This window comes from Notolepis coatsorum (genome assembly GCF_963971535.1).
Source record: "Notolepis coatsorum genome assembly, chromosome: 5".
Taxonomy (NCBI): Eukaryota; Metazoa; Chordata; class Actinopteri; order Aulopiformes; family Paralepididae; genus Notolepis; species Notolepis coatsorum.
The window spans coordinates 69,701,457-69,728,050 of NC_140169.1; positions in this window are offsets into that span (position 1 = coordinate 69,701,457).

The window sequence follows — 26,594 nt, forward strand, 5'->3', positions numbered from 1 at the left end:
AGAGAGAACAGACTAGAGTTCTGAGAAAGAGAGAGAACAGACTAGAGTTCTGAGAAAGAGAGAGAACAGACTATAGTTCTGAGAAAGAGAGAGAACAGACTATAGTTCTGAGAAAGAGAGAGAGCAGACTAGAGTTCTGAGAAAGAGAGAGAACAGACTAGAGTTCTGAGAAAGAGAGAGAACAGACTAGAGTTCTGAGAAAGAGAGAGAACAGACTATAGTTCTGAGAAAGAGAGAGAACAGACTATAGTTCTGAGAAAGAGAGAGAACAGACTATAGTGTTCTGAGAAAGAGAGAGAACAGACTAGTGTTCTGAGAAAGAGAGAGAGACCAGACTATAGTTCTGAGAAAGAGAGAGAACAGACTAGTGTTCTGAGAAAGAGAGAGAACAGACTATAGTTCTGAGAAAGAGAGAGAACAGACTATAGTTCTGAGAAAGAGAGAGAACAGACTAGTGTTCTGAGAAAGAGAGAGAACAGACTAGAGTTCTGAGAAAGAGAGAGAGAACAGACTATAGTTCTGAGAAAGAGAGAGAGCAGACTAGAGTTCTGAGAAAGAGAGAGAACAGACTAGAGTTCTGAGAAAGAGAGAGAACAGACTAGAGTTCTGAGAAAGAGAGAGAGAACAGACTATAATTCTGAGAAAGAGAGAGAACAGACAAGTGTTCTGAGAAAGATAGAGAACAGACTATAGTTCTGAGAAAGAGAGAGAACAGACTAGTGTTCTGAGAAAGAGAGAGAACAGACTATAGTTCTGAGAAAGAGAGAGAGAACAGACTATAGTTCTGAGAAAGAGAGAGAGCAGACTAGAGTTCTGAGAAAGAGAGAGAACAGACTAGAGTTCTGAGAAAGAGAGAGAACAGACTAGAGTTCTGAGAAAGAGAGAGAACAGACTATAGTTCTGAGAAAGAGAGAGAACAGACTATAGTTCTGAGAAAGAGAGAGAGCAGACTAGAGTTCTGAGAAAGAGAGAGAACAGACTAGAGTTCTGAGAAAGAGAGAGAACAGACTAGAGTTCTGAGAAAGAGAGAGAACAGACTATAGTTCTGAGAAAGAGAGAGAACAGACTATAGTTCTGAGAAAGAGAGAGAACAGACTATAGTGTTCTGAGAAAGAGAGAGAACAGACTAGTGTTCTGAGAAAGAGAGAGAGACCAGACTATAGTTCTGAGAAAGAGAGAGAACAGACTAGTGTTCTGAGAAAGAGAGAGAACAGACTATAGTTCTGAGAAAGAGAGAGAACAGACTATAGTTCTGAGAAAGAGAGAGAACAGACTAGTGTTCTGAGAAAGAGAGAGAACAGACTAGAGTTCTGAGAAAGAGAGAGAGAACAGACTATAGTTCTGAGAAAGAGAGAGAGCAGACTAGAGTTCTGAGAAAGAGAGAGAACAGACTAGAGTTCTGAGAAAGAGAGAGAACAGACTAGAGTTCTGAGAAAGAGAGAGAGAACAGACTATAGTTCTGAGAAAGAGAGAGAACAGACTATAGTTCTGAGAAAGAGAGAGAACAGACTATAGTGTTCTGAGAAAGAGAGAGAACAGACTAGTGTTCTGAGAAAGAGAGAGAGACCAGACTATAGTTCTGAGAAAGAGAGAGAACAGACTAGTGTTCTGAGAAAGAGAGAGAACAGACTATAGTTCTGAGAAAGAGAGAGAACAGACTATAGTTCTGAGAAAGAGAGAGAACAGACTAGTGTTCTGAGAAAGAGAGAGAACAGACTATAGTTCTGAGAAAAAGAGAGAACAGACTAGTGTTCTGAGAAAGAGAGAGAACAGACTATAGTTCTGAGAAAGAGAGAGAACAGACTATAGTTCTGAGAAAGAGAGAGAGAACAGACTATAGTTCTGAGAAAGAGAGAGAACAGACTAGTATTCTGAGAAAGAGAGAGAGAACAGACTATAGTTCTGAGAAAGAGAGAGAACAGACTATAGTTCTGAGAAAGAGAGAGAACAGACTAGTATTCTGAGAAAGAGAGAGAACAGACTAGAGTTCTGAGAAAGAGAGAGAACAGACTAGTGTTCTGAGAAAGAGAGAGAACAGACTAGTGTTCTGAGAAAGAGAGAGAACAGACTATAGTTCTGAGAAAGAGAGAGAACAGACTAGTTCTGAGAAAGAGAGAGAGAACAGACTAGTGTTCTGAGAAAGAGAGAGAACAGACTAGAGTTCTGAGAAAGAGAGAGAACAGACTATAGTTCTGAGAAAGAGAGAGAACAGACTAGTGTTCTGAGAAAGAGAGAGAACAGACTATAGTTCTGAGAAAGAGAGAGAACAGACTATAGTTCTGAGAAAGAGAGAGAACAGACTATAGTTCTGAGAAAGAGAGAGAACAGACTAGTGTTCTGAGAAAGAGAGAGAACAGACTATAGTTCTGAGAAAGAGAGAGAACAGACTATAGTTCTGAGAAAGAGAGAGAACAGACTATAGTTCTGAGAAAGAGAGAGAACAGACTAGTGTTCTGAGAAAGAGAGAGAACAGACTAGTTCTGAGAAAGAGAGAGAGAACAGACTAGTGTTCTGAGAAAGAGAGAGAACAGACTAGAGTTCTGAGAAAGAGAGAGAGAACAGACTATAGTTCTGAGAAAGAGAGAGAACAGACTATAGTTCTGAGAAAGAGAGAGAACAGACTAGTGTTCTGAAAAAGAGAGAGAACAGACTATAGTTCTGAGAAAGAGAGAGAACAGACTATAGTTCTGAGAAAGAGAGAGAACAGACTATAGTTCTGAGAAAGAGAGAGAACAGACTATAGTGCTGAGAAAGAGAGAGAACAGACTATAGTTCTGAGAAAGAGAGAGAGAACAGACTATAGTTCTGAGAAAGAGAGAGAACAGACTATAGTTCTGAGAAAGAGAGAGAACAGACTATAGTTCTGAGAAAGAGAGAGAGAACAGACTATAGTTCTGGGAAAGAGAGAGAACAGACTAGTGTTCTGAGAAAGAGAGAGAACAGACTAGAGTTCTGAGAAAGAGAGAGAACAGACTATAGTTCTGAGAAAGAGAGAGAACAGACTAGAGTTCTGAGAAAGAGAGAGAACAGACTATAGTTCTGAGAAAGAGAGAGAACAGACTAGAGTTCTGAGAAAGAGAGAGAGAACAGACTATAGTTCTGAGAAAGAGAGAGAACAGACTATAGTTCTGAGAAAGAGAGAGAGAACAGACTATAGTTCTGAGAAAGAGAGAGAACAGACTATAGTTCTGAGAAAGAGAGAGAACAGACTAGTGTTCTGAGAAAGAGAGAGAACAGACTATAGTTCTGAGAAAGAGAGAGAACAGACTAGAGTTCTGAGAAAGAGAGAGAGAACAGACTAGTTCTGAGAAAGAGAGAGAACAGACTATAGTTCTGAGAAAGAGAGAGAACAGACTAGTGTTCTGAGAAAGAGAGAACTGACTATAGTTCTGAGAAAGAGAGAGAACAGACTAGAGTTCTGAGAAAGAGAGAGAGAACAGACTATAGTTCTGAGAAAGAGAGAGAACAGACTATAGTTCTGAGAAAGAGAGAGAACAGACTATAGTTCTGAGAAAGAGAGAGAACAGACTATAGTTCTGAGAAAGAGAGAGAACAGACTAGAGTTCTGAGAAAGAGAGAGAACAGACTATAGTTCTCAGAAAGAGAGAGAACAAACTAGTGTTCTGAGAAAGAGAGAGAACAGACTAGTGTTCTGAGAAAGAGAGAGAACAGACTAGAGTTCTGAGAAAGAGAGAGAACAGACTATAGTTCTCAGAAAGAGAGAGAACAGACTAGTGTTCTGAGAAAGAGAGAGAACAGACTAGAGTTCTGAGAAAGAGAGAGAGAACAGACTAGAGTTCTGAGAAAGAGAGAGAACAGACTATAGTTCTGAGAAAGAGAGAGAACAGACTATAGTTCTGAGAAAGAGAGAGAACAGACTAGAGTTCTGAGAAAGAGAGAGAACAGACTAGAGTTCTGAGAAAGAGAGAGAACAGACTAGAGTTCTGAGAAAGAGAGAGAGAACAGACTAGTGTTCTGAGAAAGAGAGAGAACAGACTATAGTTCTGAGAAAGAGAGAGAACAGACTATAGTTCTGAGAAAGAGAGAGAACAGACTATAGTTCTGAGAAAGAGAGAGAGAACAGACTATAGTTCTGAGAAAGAGAGAGAACAGACTATAGTTCTGAGAAAGAGAGAGAGAACAGACTATAGTTCTGAGAAAGAGAGAGAACAGACTAGTGTTCTGAGAAAGAGAGAGAACAGACTAGAGTTCTGAGAAAGAGAGAGAACAGACTATAGTTCTGAGAAAGAGAGAGAACAGACTATAGTTCTGAGAAAGAGAGAGAACAGACTATAGTTCTGAGAAAGAGAGAGAACAGACTAGTGTTCTGAAAACGAGAGAGAACAGACTAGTGTTCTGAGAAAGAGAGAGAACAGACTAGAGTTCTGAGAAAGAGAGAGAACAGACTAGTGTTCTGAAAACGAGAGAGAACAGACTAGTGTTCTGAGAAAGAGAGAGAACAGACTAGAGTTCTGAGAAAGAGAGAGAACAGACTATAGTTCTGAGAAAGAGAGAGAACAGACTAGAGTTCTGAGAAAGAGAGAGAACAGACTATAGAGTTCTGAGAAAGAGAGAGAACAGACTATTGTTCTGAGAAAGAGAGAGAGAACAGACTATAGTTCTGAGAAAGAGAGAGAACAGACTATAGTTCTGAGAAAGAGAGAGAACAGACTAGAGTTCTGAGAAAGAGAGAGAACAGACTATAGTTCTGAGAAAGAGAGAGAACAGACTAGAGTTCTGAGAAAGAGAGAGAGAACAGACTAGAGTTCTGAGAAAGAGAGAGAACAGACTATAGTTCTGAGAAAGAGAGAGAACAGACTATAGTTCTGAGAAAGAGAGAGAGAACAGACTATAGTTCTGAGAAAGAGAGAGAACAGACTATAGTTCTGAGAAAGAGAGAGAACAGACTAGTGTCCTGAGAAAGAGAGAGAACAGACTATAGTTCTGAGAAAGAGAGAGAACAGACTAGAGTTCTGAGAAAGAGAGAGAACAGACTATAGTTCTGAGAAGAAGAGAGAACAGACTAGTGTTCTGAGAAAGAGAGAGAACAGACTATAGTTCTGAGAAAGAGAGAGAACAGACTATAGTTCTGAGAAAGAGAGAGAACAGACCAGTGTTCTGAGAAAGAGAGAGAACAGACTATAGTTCTGAGAAAGAGAGAGAACAGACTAGAGTTCTGAGAAAGAGAGAGAACAGACTAGTGTTCTGAGAAAGAGAGAGAGAACAGACTAGAGTTCTGAGAAAGAGAGAGAACAGACTATAGTTCTGAGAAAGAGAGAGAACAGACTAGTATTCTGAGAAAGAGAGAGAACAGACTAGAGTTCTGAGAAAGAGAGAGAACAGACTAGTGTTCTGAGAAAGAGAGAGAGAACAGACTAGAGTTCTGAGAAAGAGAGAGAACAGACTAGTGTTCTGAGAAAGAGAGAGAGAACAGACTATAGTTCTGAGAAAGAGAGAGAACAGACTATAGTTCTGAGAAAGAGAGAGAACAGACTAGTTCTGAGAAAGAGAGAGAACAGACTAGAGTTCTGAGAAAGAGAGAGAACAGACTATAGTTCTGAGAAAGAGAGAGAACAGACTATAGTTCTGAGAAAGAAAGAGAACAGACTATAGTTCTGAGAAAGAGAGAGAACAGACTATAGTTCTGAGAAAGAGAGAGAACAGACTAGTGTTCTGAGAAAGAGAGAGAACAGACTAGTGTTCTGAGAAAGAGAGAGACGACAGACTATTCATCACAAATCGCAGCCTGCCATTACACATGCCTGTAGAAAGGTCTGTATGCCTCTGTGTTTCATCTCTCATTCTCTCTGTTATCATGTGATGCTGAGCGCTTTATTAGGGTCCGTCACGCTCTCTCTCCTCCGCTCTGCTCCGTGTTTCACGTCTCCTCACCCGCTCAGTCAGGAAGTCAAAGCAATTGCATTTCAGTGAATTAAGATATCCGTTGTTGTTCGAAAATGTCCAAAAAGGACAAATTCATTTTTCAGGAATTCAAGAAAGAAACAGCATATTATTTTGATTATGTTATGAACTGTTATGTTTTCCAGCTCCTACCGCTCAGCTGGAACTTAAAAACAGACATCTGGCAACCAGTAAACAGAAATGTGAGTACACAAATGTTTTACTTCAGTGTGTTCAAACCTCTGTTACTCTATTTCATTAGCACTCAAAGTGATTCTTCTTTATTGTGTAAGAAACTCCAGAATGTTACCTTTCAAAAGAGAGCAGACTCATGCATGTGCTATACGTATAATAAAGTATAATAAATCGCAGATTACTTTGGGTATGCAATCGTCAAGTGGTTAATAGTCTATATACCGTCTTGTTCTCTATTGTTATTTTATATTGTTGGTTTTATTTATTTCTTACCTTGCTTAGTGTGCACATTGTAAGAGACAGTGGAGAATCATTCCACTGCTCATCTTACTGGTATGATGTTGCATGTAACAAATAAAACCTTGAACTTGCACGTGGACTTGAACATCAATCATGGATATTGAACCATGCCATCCAATAATCAGTGATTAATCACGCTTTTAAAAGAGCCAAGTCTGCATCCTAGGCCTACACACACACACACACACACACACACACACACACACACACACACACACACACACACACACACACACACACACACACACACACACACACACACACACACGATATGGCATATCTACTGCTGCTGGAAGATATCACTGATTGTTCGTAGAGAGTGATGAGTACCTAGTGGGATGCTTCTGGCTACCACCAAGACCTGTCCTAATGGAGCAGTGCAATACCCCGCGGCCAGCACCATCATCCAGCGAGTCGTGGATGGAATCATACAATTGGCCACATAAAACATCCAATTCCCATAATACTGAACAACGACAGATCCCAGTCAAGATAAGAGTCCATGGTGCCCAGCACCATCGGCGCAATGGACTGCACACACGTGCGCAGCATCAAGGCACCCTCCCCAGATGCGTTTCCAACAGAAAACAGAAAGCAATACCACTCCAAGTTATCCAAGTTATACACTCAAGTTTTTTCTTTTTTGTACTATAATACTATAGTGTATATAATAATAATAATAATAATAATAATAATAATAATAATAATAATAATAATAATAATAATAATAATAATAATAATAATAATAATAATAATAATAATAATAATACATTTTTTCTATGCCTATTTTATTCTATTTTATTATTGTATTTTGCACAATCAATGCAGGCATGACCACCCGCATTTCACTGTATGCCCTGGTATGTATGTGACAAATAAACCTCTTGATTCTTTTTTTTTATCCACTTTTTTCTCCCATTTTCTATTTTTCTCCCATCCCAATTTTCGTATCATCCAATTCAACCCTCCCCTGTCTCGAACGCTGTTTCTTGCCTCCCACAAGCTGGCTGCAATGTGGACTAAGTCATACATAGCACGAGTCCCCTCCGATACTCGAGGTAACAGCAGTCGCATCTTTCCACCTGCGCGGCTCGATCTTTCAGCGTCGGGGGTCTGGGCTTTGGAGGGGCCCCGCCCCCGTCGCTTCTTGATTCTACTGCGCAGGCGCACCAACCGACCTGTAGGAGTCGCTGTCCACAACGCCCGATCCCCACCCATCAGTTTTCCCTCCCCCTAATACTGCCAATGTGTATTAGTACGGACGACCAGCTAAACTGAAAGCAATGTGGAGCGCTGGGCTCGAACAGGCGAACCCAGCGTCTCCAGTATTTGTGGTGAGCGCCTTGCCCACTGCACCACGTAGCCACCCTAACCTCTTGATTCTTGATTCTTAAGTAAAAGTATATTATATAATGTATTATACAAATGTATGTTATATCAAGTAAAATTAATGGAAGAAAAAATGTAAATGTAAGGGGGTAGGGATCAATAAGCTTAGCTTCTTTATTGATAAAGGATTTGCACTACAACCCATACCTCAGTACACCTTACTGTAAATTGTACCTAAATTGTACCTCATCCCATTTCTGCTTTGCACTATATAGTATTGTATATTAGTATTGCATAGTATATTGTATATTGTATGGTAACTCAGTTACTTCTATTCTGCATTGAACATTGTACATATGTCTATACTGAACACTGTGTCTACGTACGTGACTTCTATTTTTACTTCTATTATTACATGCTATACTATTTTATTTCATACTTATCTCTTGTCTAGCACAGTCTCTGGAGTGTAACAGAAAGAGGCATTTTGTATAAACGTATTCTGTACTTCTGTATGACAACTATTAAAGAAACTTGAAACTCTCTACTCTTTTTTTGAACATGTCAACTAACTAACTACATTGCTCTTGACTTTTAGTTTATAATTTATTTTTCATTATGATTGTTCTGTTTGACGGAGCTTGATATTGTGATTTGTTTGGAGGAATGTGGAGAATACATGTTAAAAAATTTACTTTTTCATTCATTCATTCAAAGCAATACCACCCCATCAGCATTCAAATCATCTGCGACGACCAGAACCACCTGCTCAACGTGGTCTCTCGCTTCCCAGGAGGTGCACATGACTCCTACATCTTACAGAACAGATCTGTGGGTGAGCACCTCAAGCAAAGAGAGGCTGGAGACACATGGCTAATTGGTATCTGTGTGTAATTAATCGTTCCAGCAACAATAGGCTTTCTATTCTTCTTTTTTATTTTTTTTTATTGATCTTTTCCCCCCTCCTTTTTCCTCCGATTTTCTCCCATCCCAATGTTAGTCGTTATGCCAATTCCCAATCCCCTTCCTGGTCACTGCGCACTTACCCCCCACAGTCGGTCTGGGAGAGTGGAGGCTATCACGTGCTTCCTCCGACACACGTCTAGCCAATCAACCGCTTCTTTTCACCTGGCAGCGCGGACTCTCACTGAGAGGGTGTAACGTGTGGAAGGATCACACTACCCCCCTTAGATCCTATCCGCACTGAGCAGGCGCCCCGACCGAACTGTAGGAGTCGCTGTTTACAACGACCCGGACCCACCCCGCCAGCTTCTCCCACCCTCTAATACTGCCAATTGTATTAGTGTGAACGGCCAGCCAAGCTGGTGACAACCCCAAAGCTGTGAGCTGGATTCGAACAGGCGAATCAAGCGTCTCCGGCGTTTGGTGACGAACGCAATCTCCGCTACGCCACCTGACCGCCCCTAGGCTTTCTATTCTTCTAATGACTTGTTTTATAAAGAGATTGTGGATATGCACTGGCCCCCCTGGTTGATGAACTCACTCACCAACCCTCAGACGGAGCAGGAGGTGGCCTGCATCGAGATCCGCACACGCACTCCTTCCACCGCCGAGCGCAACATTGAACTGTTGACAAGACGCTGGATGTGTTTGAATAGAATAGAATAGAATAGAATAGAAATACTTTTTTTATTATCCCGTGGACGTAGCAGCTGGCACACCAGCCAGTCTAGGGTGACCAGGTGTCCCCCTTTTGGTTGTACTGTCCCACCATTTGACCAAATGTCCCGCGTCCCTCATATTGAGAGGATGTCCCTCTTTTCGAAGCCAAAAAAAACATGCGTCTAAAAGCCCCTCCCTACAGACAGTAAACGTAGCAACCCGCCTCTTGTCCACACACATTGCTCTGATTGGTTATAGTACTTTAGCGTGCTGCTTGCCTGCTTGTGACGTGACTGAGACTGAGTCGTGACGCTACCTCATATCGCAAATCTGATTGGTCAAAAAAAACACAACAACATTACAAGCGAACTAGTTCAAGATGGAAAGCAGTAAAAAGAAACGAACCTGCAGTTACAACCAAGACTGGCAAACGACACATGACTGGGTGAGGCAGATGGCAGGCAATCCGCAGCAGGCTTTCTGTGTTTTGTGTCATAGTTCGTTTTCAATTGCACATGGAGGAGAATACAACTTGAAGCGCCACAGTGGACGTGAGTCTCACTTGAAAGTGGCTCACCAAAAAGAAACATCCAGATCTATGGATACGTTTCTTTTTAAACCAAACAATGATAGTCAGACGGACAAGGTCACTGCAGCTGAGATAACAAGTGTCTATCACACAGTACAACACTCCCATTCATACAGGTCAGCCGACTGTGGTAACCTTTAACCTTTGATTTAAATCTATTCGGTGAAGACCATGGCAGTTATTCTAATATAGAAACACAATTTATTTGTATTATTATTTTTTTTATTATACTACACTGTTTTCCCTAGTTCTGTGTTAACAGGGAATATCAAACACAAGACATTCCTGTCAAGTGATGACGTTTGAATATTTAAAACAGATGTTAGGTGGTATTTAATTTGTATTTATTTTGATTTAACCTTTAACCTTTGATTTAAATCTATTCAGTGAAGACCATGGCAGTTATTCTAATAAAAAAATTTACATTATCTATCTGTCCCACTTTGTCCCACCAAAATTGTACTGTTGTCCCACTTTGTCCCACCAAAATCTTACTGTTGTCCCACTTTTGGACTTTTTGCATCTGGTCACCCTACCAGCCACTGCTGTGGTGCCCACGATATTGTACTGTACTGTATCATGACAATACATTTGAATACATTCTTGAAGTTCTTAAGAAGATATTTAAGCAGACACGAAAATGTTTGAGAATGAGGTCCAATATCTTTAATGTGCTATGCCTATCCTATGCAGATACTGTAGCATTCAGGATTATTTTGTAGAAAAAGACAACCATATAAAATCATACAGTGTGATGTTTGTGCTCTGCATGTCAAGTCCACTTTATTTATATAGCACATTTTAAACAACAGCAGTTGACAAAGTGCCGAACAATTTACACAACATTCAAGATACTATCTGCGAGGTAGGGAGGGGCACGGCCATTTGGGGCTTTAAAGGAAAACTCCAACATTTTGGGAAATTAGCTTATTTGCCATCTACCCTGGAGTTAGACAAGAAGATACATACCTTTTTTCTTCTCTGTGCATGCAGTAGGAGTAGGAAGACGCGCACCGTTAGCCTAGCTTAGCATCAGTCACTGGAAGTGGGTTCCTCCATTAGCCTAGTTCCAAACGTCTTCCTACTCCTACTGCATGCACAGAGAATCTTCTTGTCTAACTCCAGGGTAGATGGCAAATAAGCTAATTTCCCAAAATGTTGGAGTTTTCCTTTAAAGACAATCAATAACAGTTCAAAATCAATCCTGCACTGGACCGGAAGCTTCCGTGTGCCAGTCATGAGTCGTGCCGCAGCGTTTTTTACCATCTGTACGCTGTGTAAGGTGGACTGCTCTAAACCTACATGATGTCAATCTTTCCCATTCCACCGTTGGTCAGCCAGGGGTCTGATGCAGCGTGGAAGGACTGACCCACGACCGAATGTCATTCCGTTGTCTTCTGGAGATATACAGTGCATCGTATATTAAGACAATAATATACCACTGCAATATCCTGGACAAGCATGCCCTCTTGAGCTGGGACAACATCATCAAACTAACCGATGCCAGTCTGGTCTTCAAAATCCTCCATGGTCTAGCCCAGGGATCGGCAATAGGCGGCCCGCGGGCCGACATTGGCCCGCCAGCAATAATTTCTGGCCCGTCAGATTATTTTGAGAATATGATATTTATTTTACGCGCAGGAAATATTCACTCGGGACGCCAGGGTGTCTTTTATTGTGAAGCTGTATCTATCTACCGGTAGTCATCAATAGCACTATAGCCAATTGAAATGCTAGACATGGTCACGTGGACTGGGAGAACCAATGGAATAGTCCCTAACGAACTTTCACTTCCGCGTTCGAGATGGAGCGAGTAACAAAATGTGTTAAAAAACAAAACAAACATCTTTGGATAGGGAAATGCAACAGGGAAATATAACGCTTCTTTTAATAAACAGGAGCCATACTTAAAATACGGGTTTATTGCAACAGGTCGGTGATTCTTGCGTGCCGAGCCGACGTCCTCTCTGCATAATATGTGGCGACAACAACAACGAGGAAATGGTTGTTATTACAACTGTGTTCAAGTTGGCAGATAAAGTAGCTGCATTCAACGCCAATCTGGAATTGGAGGGCGGCGAGTGGATATGTGACATGTTTCAAACATTAGCAGGGATTTTGGAGGACTGAACAACAAACAAGGTATGGTGAGTCGTGTTTTCATGCATTCTGTCTTCTGATCTGTTCATCACCCGCCGCGGTGATCTGCAACAGCTGATCTGCTGTTCATGAATGAATGAATGAAAACTTTATTTAACAGATTGCAGAATGGGTACAATACAGTACGGCGCAATACACACAATTGTTAAGCTGATCTGCAACAGCTGAGAGCTGTTCATGAATGAATGGATGAGTGAGAACTTTGTTTGGCGGATTGCAGAGTGGGTGCAGTGCAGTGCGGCGCAGTGCACACGGTTGTTGGGGGGATGCAGACCAGAGAAAAACGTTTGTCTTTTTTCAATATCAGTATATTAAATTAGCCATTGTTTTTGATCCTGGCCCGCCAAGCAACGGCTTGGGGAAAATCTGGCCCGCGGCAAAACCTAATTGGCGACCCCTGGTCTAGCCCCACCTCCATGGTCTAGCCCCACCTCCATGGTCTAGCCCCACCTCCATGGTCTAGCCCCACCTCCATGGTTTAGCCCTACCCCCACTTTCAGATTTTTTTCACCCCCAGCAGCAGGTTCACCAGAACTGTTGTACCGGGTGACTTGGCTGTTCCATTAAACGAAAAGTACATTTAGCCAGTCAGCCCTCTCTGTGAGAGCTGCCAAGACCTGCAATATAGAAAAAGTTACATCTGCAATATAGAAACACACAGATCATTCAAACACACTTTCAAAACATGGTTAAGAAATAACTACACATGTGAACACAACAGCCCTGCAGAACTCTAACCCCATATGCTTGCCTGTACCTAATATGTTGAATTATTGTTTGTTTGTACATTGTCTGTACATGTCTGATGTGAATATTTTGACATGTTTTGAACCTGTTCTTACACTATGGAGTCCGTTCACGAGTATATACGTGTTTCGATTCCATGCGTTGTGGTCCAGAGCCACGAGTATACTCGTGACGAGTTGTTATTGTTTTATTCCATATTTATAACGCTTATTAGGTCCCCGATCCACTAGCAGGATCTTTCCACATATTTGATTTTCGAAACATGCAGTACCGGTCAGATCCGCTTAGGGGCGCCATCGCTCCACTGCAGTATCATTGAGGGGATTTTTTTAAAAAAATGCTTTTACAGTCCTGTAGGCGGATCATAGAGCCTTGAGTCCAAACGAAGCCCCTCCATCTTTGATCAGCTTGCCGAACGTTTTTTTCAGTGTGGAATAATGGGATTTATGATTAGCCAATGTGCATATCGATCTACCAGAATCCGATGACTGGTGAGGAAATGCTGCCGGCGATCACATGGCCTGACGGTAGGATAATATTACCCCAAATTACAGCTGGATTGGACATTGTTTTATAACCTAACGTGATCGACTACTGACATTGGCTACCGGAACGCAGACTCTATTGCTAATCAATAATACTGATCGGCGTTCCCCGCCGCCCCCATTTCATCCATAGATGCTCTGTAATAGTCCGGATGCTACGCAGTTTGTTTTATTTCATTCGTATATATACAGCAGAAATGGCGTTTGATATAACGGCGCCAACGTTTAGCCTTTTTTGCAGCCTCCTGCAGAAAAGCCTAGACGAAAAGCGCGATATACCTTATATTCACGACGCTATAAAATGACAACCAACCGATGGATTTTTATTTTCTTTAAGCCATTATGAAGGCACGGTTTATGCACTCAAGTGACAATGAGAATGGACAGATAGCAATACTATAAATGATATATAAAGCTCTTAGAAAGTACATCGGTTTGTTTACAATCCTCTGTCCTCTGAGGCCTAAATCGCCGCGGGGCTCCGGTCGCCATAGTGTTAATGACCTGTTTGCTATATATGTTATGCTTTCTTTTTAGAGGCTTTTTAACACCAGGCCCAGGGACAACAGTTGAAAATTAGCTTTGGCTAACACTGTCTCACACATTTACATTTATCTTCATTAATGTGTGCTGTCCCTGTTCAAATCAAGTTTAAACTGAAACTGAATAACAAGGTTGCAATCTTAACAGAATCTGACCGCTCCCCGTGATATCTGACGTACAGGGCCCCCGGTCGCTCTGTCTGGTCCGTCAGCCTGCGTTAGATGGAATTAGTCTTGATCTGTTGTCTCTCATCCGTGTACATGTCATATCCATGTACATGTCATATCCGTGTACATGTCATATCCGTGTACATGTCATATCCGTGTGTACATGTCATATCCGTGTACATGTCATATCCAGGAACACAGTATCAGTCTGTGTACATGTCATATCCGTGTACATGTCATATCCGTGTGTACATGTCATATCCGTGTGTACATGTCATATCATCCGTGTACATGTCATATAATCCGTGTACATGTCATATCATCCGTGTACATGTCATATCCGTGTACATGTCATATCCAGGAACACAGTATCAGCCGGGCTTCACCCCATTACTCTCCTCGCCTTTATTTAATCTTCAGACTCTAACCCGCGACCTCTCATTCCACTTCGTAGGTGCAAATACTCTCCCCTGATGCGCCGTGAAGTGGTCCAACATGTAGGTGATCAAGTTACCCCCCCCCCCCCCCCCCCCCCCACCGGTAAAACGATCTGGAACATGTGTGTGTTTCTACGTCACGGCGGGACGTGTAGGCCGTACACATCATATCTAAAACCGTACGATTTTGGTTCGTCTTAGATTTATTTTCTTTTTCTCCTGGAAACCGGAGATGGATGGAAAAATTATGACGACCCAGAGGTTGGAAGAGAGACGGCATGGAGAACACACAGGACTTATTATTAGGGCGGCTCGATATTGGCTTTTTTACCGATACCGATATACCAATATTGTCCAACTCTTAATTTCCGATACCGATATCAACCGATATCAACCGATACTGATATATGCAGGGTTACCCCCCCCCCAAAAAATGGAATAATTTCAGGTAATTAACATTACATATCTCTTGTTGTGGAATTAACACAACATTATGCATACTTTTGACAACAAATAAAATCAGAATTTGTTCTTACTTGCTTGCCTGGGTAAATAAAGGTTATAGAAATGTAAAAAAAAAAAAAAAAAAAAAAAAAAAAAAATTTGAAAACCGATACCGATATTTTCCGATATCACATTTTAATGCCGATATCGGCCAATAATATCGGTAGGCCGATAATATCGGACATCCCTACTTATTATTATTTTAAAGATGCTAATCTAAGCGTGTCTTGTACGATCTGGCGTGCCCCTCCGCTGTCTCAATTAACCCTTTCACTGCCGCACTACCAAACGGTTAACCCTTTCACTGCCACACGACAGAAGGTTAACCCTTTACTATCACACTACCGAGTGATAGTAAAGGGTTAACCTTCTGTAGTGTGGCAGTGAAAGGGTTAATCAGCGACTCCCCCGACATCCTCACGGGATTGTGTGCGTGTGTGTGCACGTATGGGAGTGTGTTCCCACGTGTCTGTTGCGCACGTGCCCGTGCACGCACACTCACATTATGCGCTCGTCCTGAACCAGACGTGACCCAGACATGATGCACGTCTGCGGCAGCCGTCCTCTCTCTTCTCACGGCCGTCCGTTCGTCTCCTAATAGTTTACACCTCATTGGAACCCATTTTCTCACCCAGCCCTTAATTGTAGGTAATAATCCAATTGCACTTTCTCTATATCAGCGAGCCAACCGCCATTAATGGGGGGGGTGGGGGGGGGGGGGGCAGACTAATGACACAGGAGACAGCTTTTCCTCTTTCAGAAGTAGAACTTTTCCTGAGTCGGTTTTGGCAGCCATCGAAACTTAACGACTCGAACAAAAACCAATGCTGACGATTATGCCTCAGGAATGTGAACGAGTTTCAATTTAGGTATTATATTAATATATTCCATCGGGACGATATATATAGTCTAACTGTGTTATTGTGTCACAGATTTACATGTTTTCCACATAGAGCATCGTGATACACAATTGTGTTGTCTGAATCGATGCTAAAAAGAAAATTGTAAGTCAGATTTCTCACAACGTGATTTCTGAAATCTTCAAGAATGTCGGGTGAAGGGCGGCTAGGTGGTGCAGTGGGCAAGGCGCTCACCACTAATGCAGGAGACGCTGGGTTCGAGCCCAGCTCTCCGCATTGCTACCAGCTTGGCTGGTCGTTCATACTAATACAATTGCCAGTATTAGGGGGTGGGAAGCTGATAGGTGGGGATCGGACGTTGTGGACAGCGACTCCTACAGGTCGGTTGGTGCGCCTGCGCAGCAGAATCAGGAAGCGACGGGGGCGGCGTGTCCCTCCCACGCAGACCCCCGACGCTGAGAGATCGCGCTGTGCAGGTGAAAAGATGCGACTGCTGCTTTCTCGAGTACCGGAGAGGACACGTGATGTAAGGCTTCGTCCACATTGCAGCCGGCTTGTGGGAGGCATGGCCTAACAACGTTCGAGACAGGGGAGGGTAGAATTGGACGATACGAAATTGGGATGGGAGAAAAATTGAAAAATGGGAGAAAAAGTAGATAAAAAAAAAGAATGTCAGGTGAAAATGAAAGGTTTCAATTTATTTTATCACACTTGGATCATCCATTGGATAAACAAGATTGTACATACCTAAGCAGATATTAGCTTAGGAAAAAAGGCCTTCTGAATATTGTCATCCTCATATTACCCAGCCGTTGCCACTTGAGACTTAAAGGAAAACACACCAACATTATGGGAAGAAGAAGAAGAAGAAGAAGAAGAAGAAGAAGAAGAAGAAGAAGAAGAAGAAGAAGAAGAAGAAGAAGAAGAAGAAGAAGAAGAAGAAGAAGAAGTCAAGTCAAGAGTTTTAATTGTCACGGCATACAAGTATACAATGAAATGCGGGTGGTCTTGCCCGCAACGATGTGCAATACAGTGTTACAACATATAATAGAATCCAATAAAAAAACAACATTGTGCAATAAACAGGTAACAGGTAACATGGTGTGACATCTCGGTATCTGTACATAGTTATTTACAGATAGAAGAAGAAGAAGAAGAAGAAGAAGAAGAAGAAGAAGAAGAAGAAGAAGAAGAAGAAGAAGAAGAAGAAGAAGAAGAAGAAGAAGAAGATAGATACCAATTACCAAAAGAAAGCTATCGGGTTGCAAGCTAGCCTAGCTCAGCACAAATGAATGGAAGCGGTTACAAACCAGCTAGCCTAGCTGTTGGCCAAAAACACCTCTCCCAGAATTTTAAGCTAGGCTTGCTTAGCAGCCGGATAGCTTTGTACTTAATGCACACAGAGAGGAAAATTGGCGGGCGGCTGGGTGGCGCAGCGGACATTGCGCTCGTCACCAACGCAAGAGACACCGGGTTCGACTCCGGCTGTCGGCGTTGCCTCCGGCTTGGGCCAGCCGTCATACTAACTCAATTGGAAGTCGATGGGTGGTAATCTGGACGTTGTGGACAGCGACTCCTACAGGTCGGTTGGGGACGCCTGCACAGCAGAGACAGGAAATGGCGGGGCTAGTGTGAGCCTCCCACACGTTACACCTCGCCAATGAGAGTCCGCGCTGGCAGGTGAAAAGATGTGACAGGCTGCCTCCACATGTATCAGAGGGGACATGTGATGCAAGGCTTCTATCCTCCCTACAACCGGCCAGTGGGAGGCATATGCGAGCAACGTTCAAGACAGGCGAGGGGAGAATTGGCACAATGGGAGAAAAATAGAAAAAGAGGAGAAAAAGTGGATCCAAAAAAAAGAGAGGAAAATTGGCATATATCTTCGTACTTACCAAACGGTAAGCGTGTTTCTCATAATGTTGGCGTGTTACTTTAAAGCAATAATCCACGTGAGACACATTGACTGAGATGTCTACGTCATCATCGCGACATCCACCATCTGCGACGCATCAAGGCAGCCTCACGGAAACTCTCAGTGCGAAAAACATATATTTCCCCCCGTGTGTTATTGTAAAGGTCTGTATTGTACGCGTTACAAACGTGCTCGCGCCGCACCTGCGACGGACACTTCTGGCGGTTCTCTGTGAACCGATGTCTGATGTCACCGACGCACAGCTGCCAAATCCCACCGAGCGAGAGCTTGAAAGACGGAGCGACGGTCTGATTTTTGGACGGTGGACAGTTTGGTTTGGCAGACCGGGAGACGGAGACGGAGGCTCGCACCGAGGCTGCCGGGGGAACCAAACTGTTGTTGTTGCTACTCACGCCTTTCAGTCCAGACATGCCCCCCTTCCCTCCAGAACAAACAGAGCGAGTTAATGGGCCTGGTGACAGTTGGCCGGCCGCAACGACTTTGATGTGTCCACCTTGACGACTGTATTGAAAACACAAGTCGCCTCAGACACATACGCTCGACGGCGGGGGGAGGGGCGCGAGAGAGAGATGGAAAGCGAGTCCACCACATTAGTTTACTTAAGGTACAGAGGTAGTCTCAGGAAAGTGTGGGGGGGAGGTGCATGCTGTCAATCCACCGAGTGCGAGTGCAGCTCGTCTGAATTAATCATGAGGACGGATCAGCCGCAGAGAAAAGTGACCCATTTCACTGCTCCAATTCTGTGGCCTTCGCTCCCTCGTCTGAATCAGAGCTACGACTGCTGCCAGTCAGAGAAGGGGGAGAGAGAGAGAGAGGGAAGGAGAGAGAGAGGGAAGGAGAGAGAGAGAGAGGGAAGGAGAGAGAGAGAGAGGGAGGAGAGAGAGAGAGAGAGAGAGAGAGAGAGAGAGAGAGAGAGAGAGAGAGAGAGAGAGAGCGAGAGAGAGAGCGAGAGAGAGGGAAGGAAGGAGAACAGCAACAGTGAGCATATTCCTCAAAATATAGCTCAAACGTCCTTTTTCTATTTCGGACACATTTTCTGCGAGAGGCAGCAGAAATGCATCTGGAAATGTAGACGTTGCCAGGATAAAATATAGATGAGTGGTGGATCCTACAGTATGACACGTGTATGTGCCGTGTAGTACCTTCCACCAGCTGTGCCCGTGTAAGAAACCATACTTTCATACATACTGTACCCCCCCCCCCCTCCATACACACACACACTGAAAAAACCAGGACACATTATTGAATAATTAATTTGATTACATTATTCATGACTCTAGGTAGTGGTAATGTTGTTTTGCAATGTTTTTTTTAACCCTTGTGTGGTGTTTGTGTTTTCAACGAAGTGTCCTTGAGCAAGACACTTAACCCCTCACTGCTCCACGGTGAGCAGGTCGGCACCTCACACGGCTCCGCCGTCGGCGTGTGAATGTGTGAGTGAACAGGTGAATGTGTGAGTGAACAGGTGAATGTGTGAGTGAACAGGTGAATGTGTGAGTGAACAGGTGAATGTGTGAGTGAACAGGTGAATGTGTGAGTGAACGGGTGAATGTGTGAGTGAACGGGTGAATGTGTGAGTGAACGGGTGAATGTGTGAGTGAACGTGTGAATGTGTGAGTGAACGTGTGAATGTGTGAGTGAACGTGTGAATGTGTGAGTGAACGGGTGAATGTGTGAGTGAACGGGTGAATGTGTGAGTGAACGGGTGAATGTGTGAGTGAACGTGTGAATGTGTGAGTGACGTGTGAATGTGTGAGTGAACGTGTGAATGTGTGAGTGAACGGGTGAATGTGAGGCATAAGTTGTAAAGAGCTTTGGATAAAAGCTGCTCTATAAATACAGTCCATCTACAGGACCTCTACAGGTAATGAGCCAAGGCCAATGAGTCTCAGGTTAACCCTTTCACTACCACACTACCAAATGGTTAACCCTTTCACTGCCACACTACAGGCGGTTAACCCGGCGGTTAAAAAAATAAGGGGATCTAGGCGGCACGGTGGTGTAGTTTTCAAGTTTATTTAATAGTTGTCATACAGAAGTACAGAATACTTTTATACAAAATGCTTCTTACTGTTACGCTCCAGAGACTGTGCTAGACAAGATAAGTATGAAATAAAATAGTATAGCATGTAAAATAGAAGTAAAAATAGAGGTCACAGTGTTCAGTATAGACATATGTACAATGTTCGATGCAGAATAGAAGTAACTGAGTTACCATACAATATACAAGTGGTGTGGTTAACACTGTCGCCTCACAGCTAGAAGGTCCAGGGTTCAATTCCCGTTTGGGGACCAGGTTTCCGCAGGTACCCAGGTGGGGTATCTCCCGGGCCTTTCTGTGTTTGCATGTTCTCCCCCTGTGTGCTCGCAAGGGTCCCCCCCCCCCCCCCCGATAAAAGCAACCCAATGGAAAAACATGCACAACAGATCGCTAACGCTGTTGCGTCCCTGACGAAGACGGACAGGAGCACTTGGATTGGTCCCCCCCGAGGCGCGGCCCCACGCTGCAGCCCTTATCTGCCCCCGGCTGCCCTTGGGGGGAAGGACGACGGGATGGGTCAAGCGCAGAGACTCAATTTCATCCGCGACCCACAAATTGCATGTGTGAACTGCCTGGGGACACATTATTTTTTTCTCGGGTGCCATTCAGCCTGAAACTCCTGGCAGGGACGACACTCCTCTCCCTCTCGTGGTCTCAGCTCAGGGGATGATGTGAGTTCAGTCTGGATGTGACTTACGGTCAGTGGTGGAAAGTAACAAAGTATTTTTACTCAAGTACTGTACTTAAGTACATTTTTAAGACTTTATACTTTTACTCCACTACATTTCAAGGAGAATATGGTACTTTTTACTCTACTACATTTATCTGAACCCATCAGTTACTAGTTACTTTGAAGAAAAGGATTTTGCATAGAAAACACAATATATACAAAATAACGTAATCAGAGCAGCATAACTGGACCACACACACCACTTTAACATAACCTTCAATCAGAGCAGCATAATTGGACCACACACCACTTTAACATAACCTTCAATCAGAGCAGCATAATTGGACCACATACCACTTTATCATAACCTTTAATCAGAGCAGCATAACTGGACCACATACCACTTTAACATAACCTTTAATCAGAGCAGCATAACTGGACCACATACCACTTTATCATAACCTTTAATCAGAGCAGCATAACTGGACCACACACCACACAACCTATAGAGGTCAATGGATACACAAACGTCATGTGTACTTTTACTTTTGATACTTAAGTACATTCAATAGCAAATACTTCTCTACTTTTAAGTACTCATTTATTATTAAAAGTATTTATACTTTTACTTAGTGACTATAATACTAAACAATTAGTTATGTATTAATACATGAAACCATACAAGAAGTACAAGAAATACATTGCAAGTATACTCCCAGAAAAGTACATGGGTGTAACGTTTGGGCTTTTGCTCGCACTTGGGAGTAAAAGCCCTGGCGTTATTCTGGAGTATTTCACCTTGTTCTCTCTTCTAAATTGTCCTGATTGCTCTAATTAACGCCTGCTGTGTGTAGTTTACTCTCCTTCTTAATGTTCACCTGGTGTGCTGTCTCATTGTCAGTTGTTCACTGAACCGTTACCGTGAGTACACCGTTGTGAGTTAGTCTTATCGCTCCTTGCCATGGGAGGACAAGTACACTCGTTATTGTTACTATTTATCATTTACATTTTACATTTAGTCATTTAGCTGATGCTTTTATCCAAAGTGACTTACAAGTTCTGTACGACAAGTCATCAGGAAGGGCACAACTCTATCAGCTGAATAACAATGTTCATCAAAGTGTTGAGTGCTACAGTGTAGGTTAGTTTATTAGGACAAGTGCATGACAGTAAGGTTAGTTAGGGTTAGATATATATATATATTTTTTTTTATTCAGATAATGGTTGAAGAAGTGCGTCTTTAGTCGACGGCGAAAAATTGGACGGCTTTCGGCTGTCCTAACTGGGGTGGGCAGTTCATGTCACTTTTATTGCCGTTTGCATTCACTGTTGAAAGTTTAGCTGTTATAATTATGTTTGCATACATCTCCGTCGTTTGACATGTATGCCAAAGAACGTGTTTTGAAGACGGAGTTCTCTTCACTTTGCTTTCCCTCTTTTGCCGCACTGAGTGGCAGCAAGTCTAGTGAGCTCCTGCAGTATGTTGTGTTTTTCTGTGTTTCGTTAGTGTTCTCGTTATGTCAATTCAATCGATCATGGCCACAACTTCAAGTAGAGTTGTATACACGAAGCAAGCTCTCCTTGCACTGCGAGCGGCTGCTAAGGATGGAATTAAACACACTATACCGGCGACGCTAAGGGTAATGTACCGTGGATGTAGGGCTGGGGCTAAGCTAAGCTATCAGCTAAGAAGATGCAATATAAGCCGTCTATAACGTCATTCGTGATGGGCAACGTCAACTCCCTATCTAATACATTTACATTTACATTTACATTTAGTCATTTAGCTGACGCTTTTATCCAAAGCGACTTACAAGTTCTGTACGACAAGCCATCAGGAAGAGCACAACTCTATCAGCTGAGTAACAATGTTCATCAAAGTGTTGAGTGCTACAGTGTAGGTTAGTTTATTAGGACAAGTGCATGACAGTATGGTTAGTTAGGGTTAGATTTTTTTATTTTATTTTTTTAATTCAGATAATGGTTGAAGAAGTGCGTCTTTAGTCGACGGCGAAAGATTGGACGTGTTTCGGCTGTCCTAACTGGGGTGGGTAGTTCATTCCACCATTGTGGGGCAAGGACTGAGAATAGGCGACTTCTCTTTGATGACCCTCCCGGAGCTTGGATAGGAGTAGGTCTGAGGCGGCCAGAAGATGCAGAGCGTAGGGGTCTTGAGGGTGTGTAGTTAGAGACCATTGACCGGAGGTAGGCGGGAGCAGTTCCCTTTGCCGCACGGTATGCTAGGTCGAGGGCCTTGAAGCGGATTCGTGCAGCAATGGGGAGCCAGTGCAGGTCCCTAAGAAGTGGGGTGACATGGGCCGACTTCGGTAGGTTTGAGATCAGGCGGGCCGCTGCGTTCTGAATGAGTTGAAGAGGCTTAGTGGCAGTGGCCGGGAGGCCAGCGAGCAGTCGAGGCGGGAGATGACTGTTGATTGGACGAGGAGTTGGGTGGCTTCTTTTGTCAGGAAGGGGCGTATCCTTCTGACGTTGCTCAGGAGGAATCGGCAGGTTCTGGTTGTCGCTGCGATGTGAGCAGAGAAGTTCAACTGGTCGTCGAGGACAACACCAAGGTTCTTGGCGGTCGGGGACGCGGTCACAGCTGCATTCTCGACTGTGATGGAAAGGTCGGTCAGGGGGGAGGATTTGGCCGGCAGGTGGAGCAATTCTGTTTTGCTTAGGTTCAGTTTGAGGTGGTTGGTCGTCATCCAGGCGGAGATGTCGGACAGACCGAGATCCGCTCAGAGACGTGGATATCTGAGGGAGGGAAGGAGAGGAAGAGTTGAGTATCGTCGGCATAACAGTGGTAGGAGAAGCCATGAGACGTGATAATGTTACCCAGTGATTTAGTGTAGAGGGAGAAGAGAAGGGGTCCTAAAACCGAGCCCTGGGGGACACCCGTCCGCAGGGGGCGGGTGGCCGACAGGGTCCCTCTCCATGACACTTGGTAGGAGCGGTCATTGAGGTATGATGACAACCATGTCAGCGCAGAGCCAGCCACTCCCATTCCTGCGAGGGCCGCGAGGAGGATCTGGTGGTTGACTGTGTCGAAGGCTGCAGATAGATCTAGGAGAATCAGGACAGAGGAGAGGCCTTTCGCTTTTGCTAAGTGAAGTGCCTCTGTGACCGCAATGAGGGCTGTCTCTGTGGAGTGACCAGTCCTGAAGCCTGACTGATTAGGGTCTAGGAGTTCATTCTGTAAGAGATAAGCAGTAAGTTGGTTGGATACAGCACGTTCAAGTGTTTTAGAAAGGAAGGAGAGAAGAGAGACAGGACGGTAGTTGCCTATGACGGTAGGGTTCAGGGATGGTTTTTTTATGAGGGGCGTGACTCTGGCTTGTTTTAGGGAGGTGGGGACCACCCCCGAGTTGAGTGAGGAGTTGATGGTTGCAGTTAGGAATGGGAGGATGTCTGGTGCTATGGACTGGAGGAGTGGGGAAGGTAGCCGGTCCAGCTGGCATGTAGTCGGACGGTTCGACGTTACCAGTGTCAGGGTCTCGGCTTCTGTAATGGGAGAGAAAGATGACAGAGTGAAGGATGAGGTTCTCGATTCAGCATTTGGAATGGGTGGGGGTTGGGAGAAGGAGCTGCGGATGTTCTCCACTTTTTCCTCAAAGAAGATCGCAAAGTCTTCGGCAGAGAAAGATGAGGGAGGGGGGGGTGGGGGGGGAGTGAGGAGGGAGGACATGGTAGCATGCAGTTTGCGAAGATTCTTGGCAGAGGCCTCGATCCTATGGTGAAAGAAAGAAGCTTTGGCATTAGTAATGGTTTTGGAGAATGTTAACAAGAGGTTGTGATATGTGTCGATGTCAGCAGTGAGGCGTGACTTTCTATACTTCCTTTCAGCTGCTCTCAGGACCTGTCTTTGTTCTCTCACTGGATCTGTCAGCCATGGACTGGGTGGGGAACGGCGGGCAGGTTTCTCAACGAGGGGACAGAGCTTGTCGAAGGAGGTTGCAAGGGCTGAGAGGAGGGTGGAGGTTGCCATCTCTGTGGAGAGAGCAGAGAAGGTGTCACTCAAAGGTAGAGTGGATAGTATGTCAGAGGAGAGGGTGGAGGGGGATAGGGAGGGCAGGTTGCGTCTGAGTGAGACGGTTTGAGTTGGGGTGAAGACCTTTCGGTTAAGCATGAGAGTTAGTGAGAAGGATATGAAGGAATGGTCAGATACATGTAGGGGAGTTACCGTGGTGTTAATGATGCTGGAGTTACGGGAAAATATGAGATCCAAGGAGTTGCCTGCTTTGTGGGTGGGAGGCATGGCAGTGGGAGTCAGGTCAAATGATTGTAGGAGGGAGACTACTATGACTGACTGAGATGAGTCAGGCAGGTTGAAGTCGCCCAATAGAAGGAGAGGGGTACCATCTTCCGGTAAGGAGCTTAGAAGCATGTCCAGCTCATCTGTGAAGTGATCGAGCGGACCTGGAGGGCGGTAGAGTGTAACAATGGTGAGATTGAAAGGATTAGAGACAGATACTGCATGATATTCAAAAGAGGAGAGTGACAGTGCTGGGAGGGGTGTTAAGTTTGTAGTCCATGAAGGAGATGTCATGAGGCCAGTGCCTCCACCCCGCCTGGAAGGTCGAGGTGTGTGAGTGAAGTTATAGTTTGTAGATAATGCTGCAGGTGTTGATGAGTTATTGGGGGTTATCCAGGTCTCAGTTAGAGCCAGGAGCTGCAGATTTTGACTATGGGCGTAGGCAGTAATGAAGTAATAAGTGTGACGAGCTGGAGGCATTGGTGAAACACCAAAGAACTTACCGGGAATGTAGTTTGATGTGTTTCTCTGAGAGCTAGCTGAATGATAACATCGCTGACTCCTGTGTTGACATACCAGGCTTCACTGCAGTCTGTGCAGACAGAGATGCCAGAACGAGCGGTAAAAGCAAAGGAGGGGGTCTAATCCTCTATGTGAATAATCGATGGTGCAACCCGGGTCACATAACAGTTAAGGAAAAGATATGCTGCCAGGATGTCGAACTTCTAGCAATTAGTATCAGGCCCTACTATGTTCCCCGGGAGTACTCTCACATAGTCGCCATTGTTGTTTACATCCCCCCTCGCGCTGTCTCGGCAGTGGCGTGTGACGTCATCCACGACACTGTCGCGAGATTTCAGACTCAGCATCCTGATGCATTCATCCTGATCTCAGGTGACTTTAACCATGTCAGCCTTGCCTCCCATCTAACTGGCATTGTACAATATGTTAACTGCCCCAAAAGAGAGAACAACACACTAGATTTACTGTATGCAAATGCCAGGGAAGCATATACTGCCACAGCACTCCCACCAATTGGCAGATCAGATCACAATTTGGTTCACCTTCAGCCCTGCTACAAACCCTGTGTGCAGAGGCAACCTGTAACCACCAGGACATTTAGAAAATTGACACCAGAGGCCAGTGAGTCCCTGAGAGCCTGCTATGAGTGTACAGACTGGGATGTATTGCAGGACACAGACGGGAATATGGGGACATTGGACACTGACAGGAAGGCTGACTGTATCACCAGTTACCTGACCTTCTGCAGGGACATGATTGTACCAGCAAGGACTGTGCGCTGTTTTTCAAACAACAAGCCCTGGATCACCGCTGACCTTAAGAGGCTTGTTAATGAGAAAAAGGCGGCATTCAGGAAGGATGAAATAGAGGGGCGCAAGCAGGTGCAACGGGAATTAAAGAGGAGTCTGAAGCAGGCCAAGGAGGACTATAAGAGGAAGGTGGAGAGGAAGCTGCAGCACAACAACACCAGAGAGGTGTGGAGGGGAATGAAAACCATCACCGGCTATAAGCAGGTAAACTGCCAGGCAGAGGGTGATGTGGACAAGGCCAACGAGTTTAACCAATTCTACAACCGGTTTGACACGGCAGCCAGGGCTCGCTCTGCCCCTGTTGACCAGGCCACACCAACACCCCCTCCCACCTCTCCAGCTGCAGCTCCTCCCCCTGCACCATTTCCTCCTCACTGCTGCAACCACAACTCTGCAGTTCCGTTCCCTGGCCCCACCCCCTGTCACCTAGCCCCCCCCAGTGACCTAGTCCCCCCCCCCTGTCA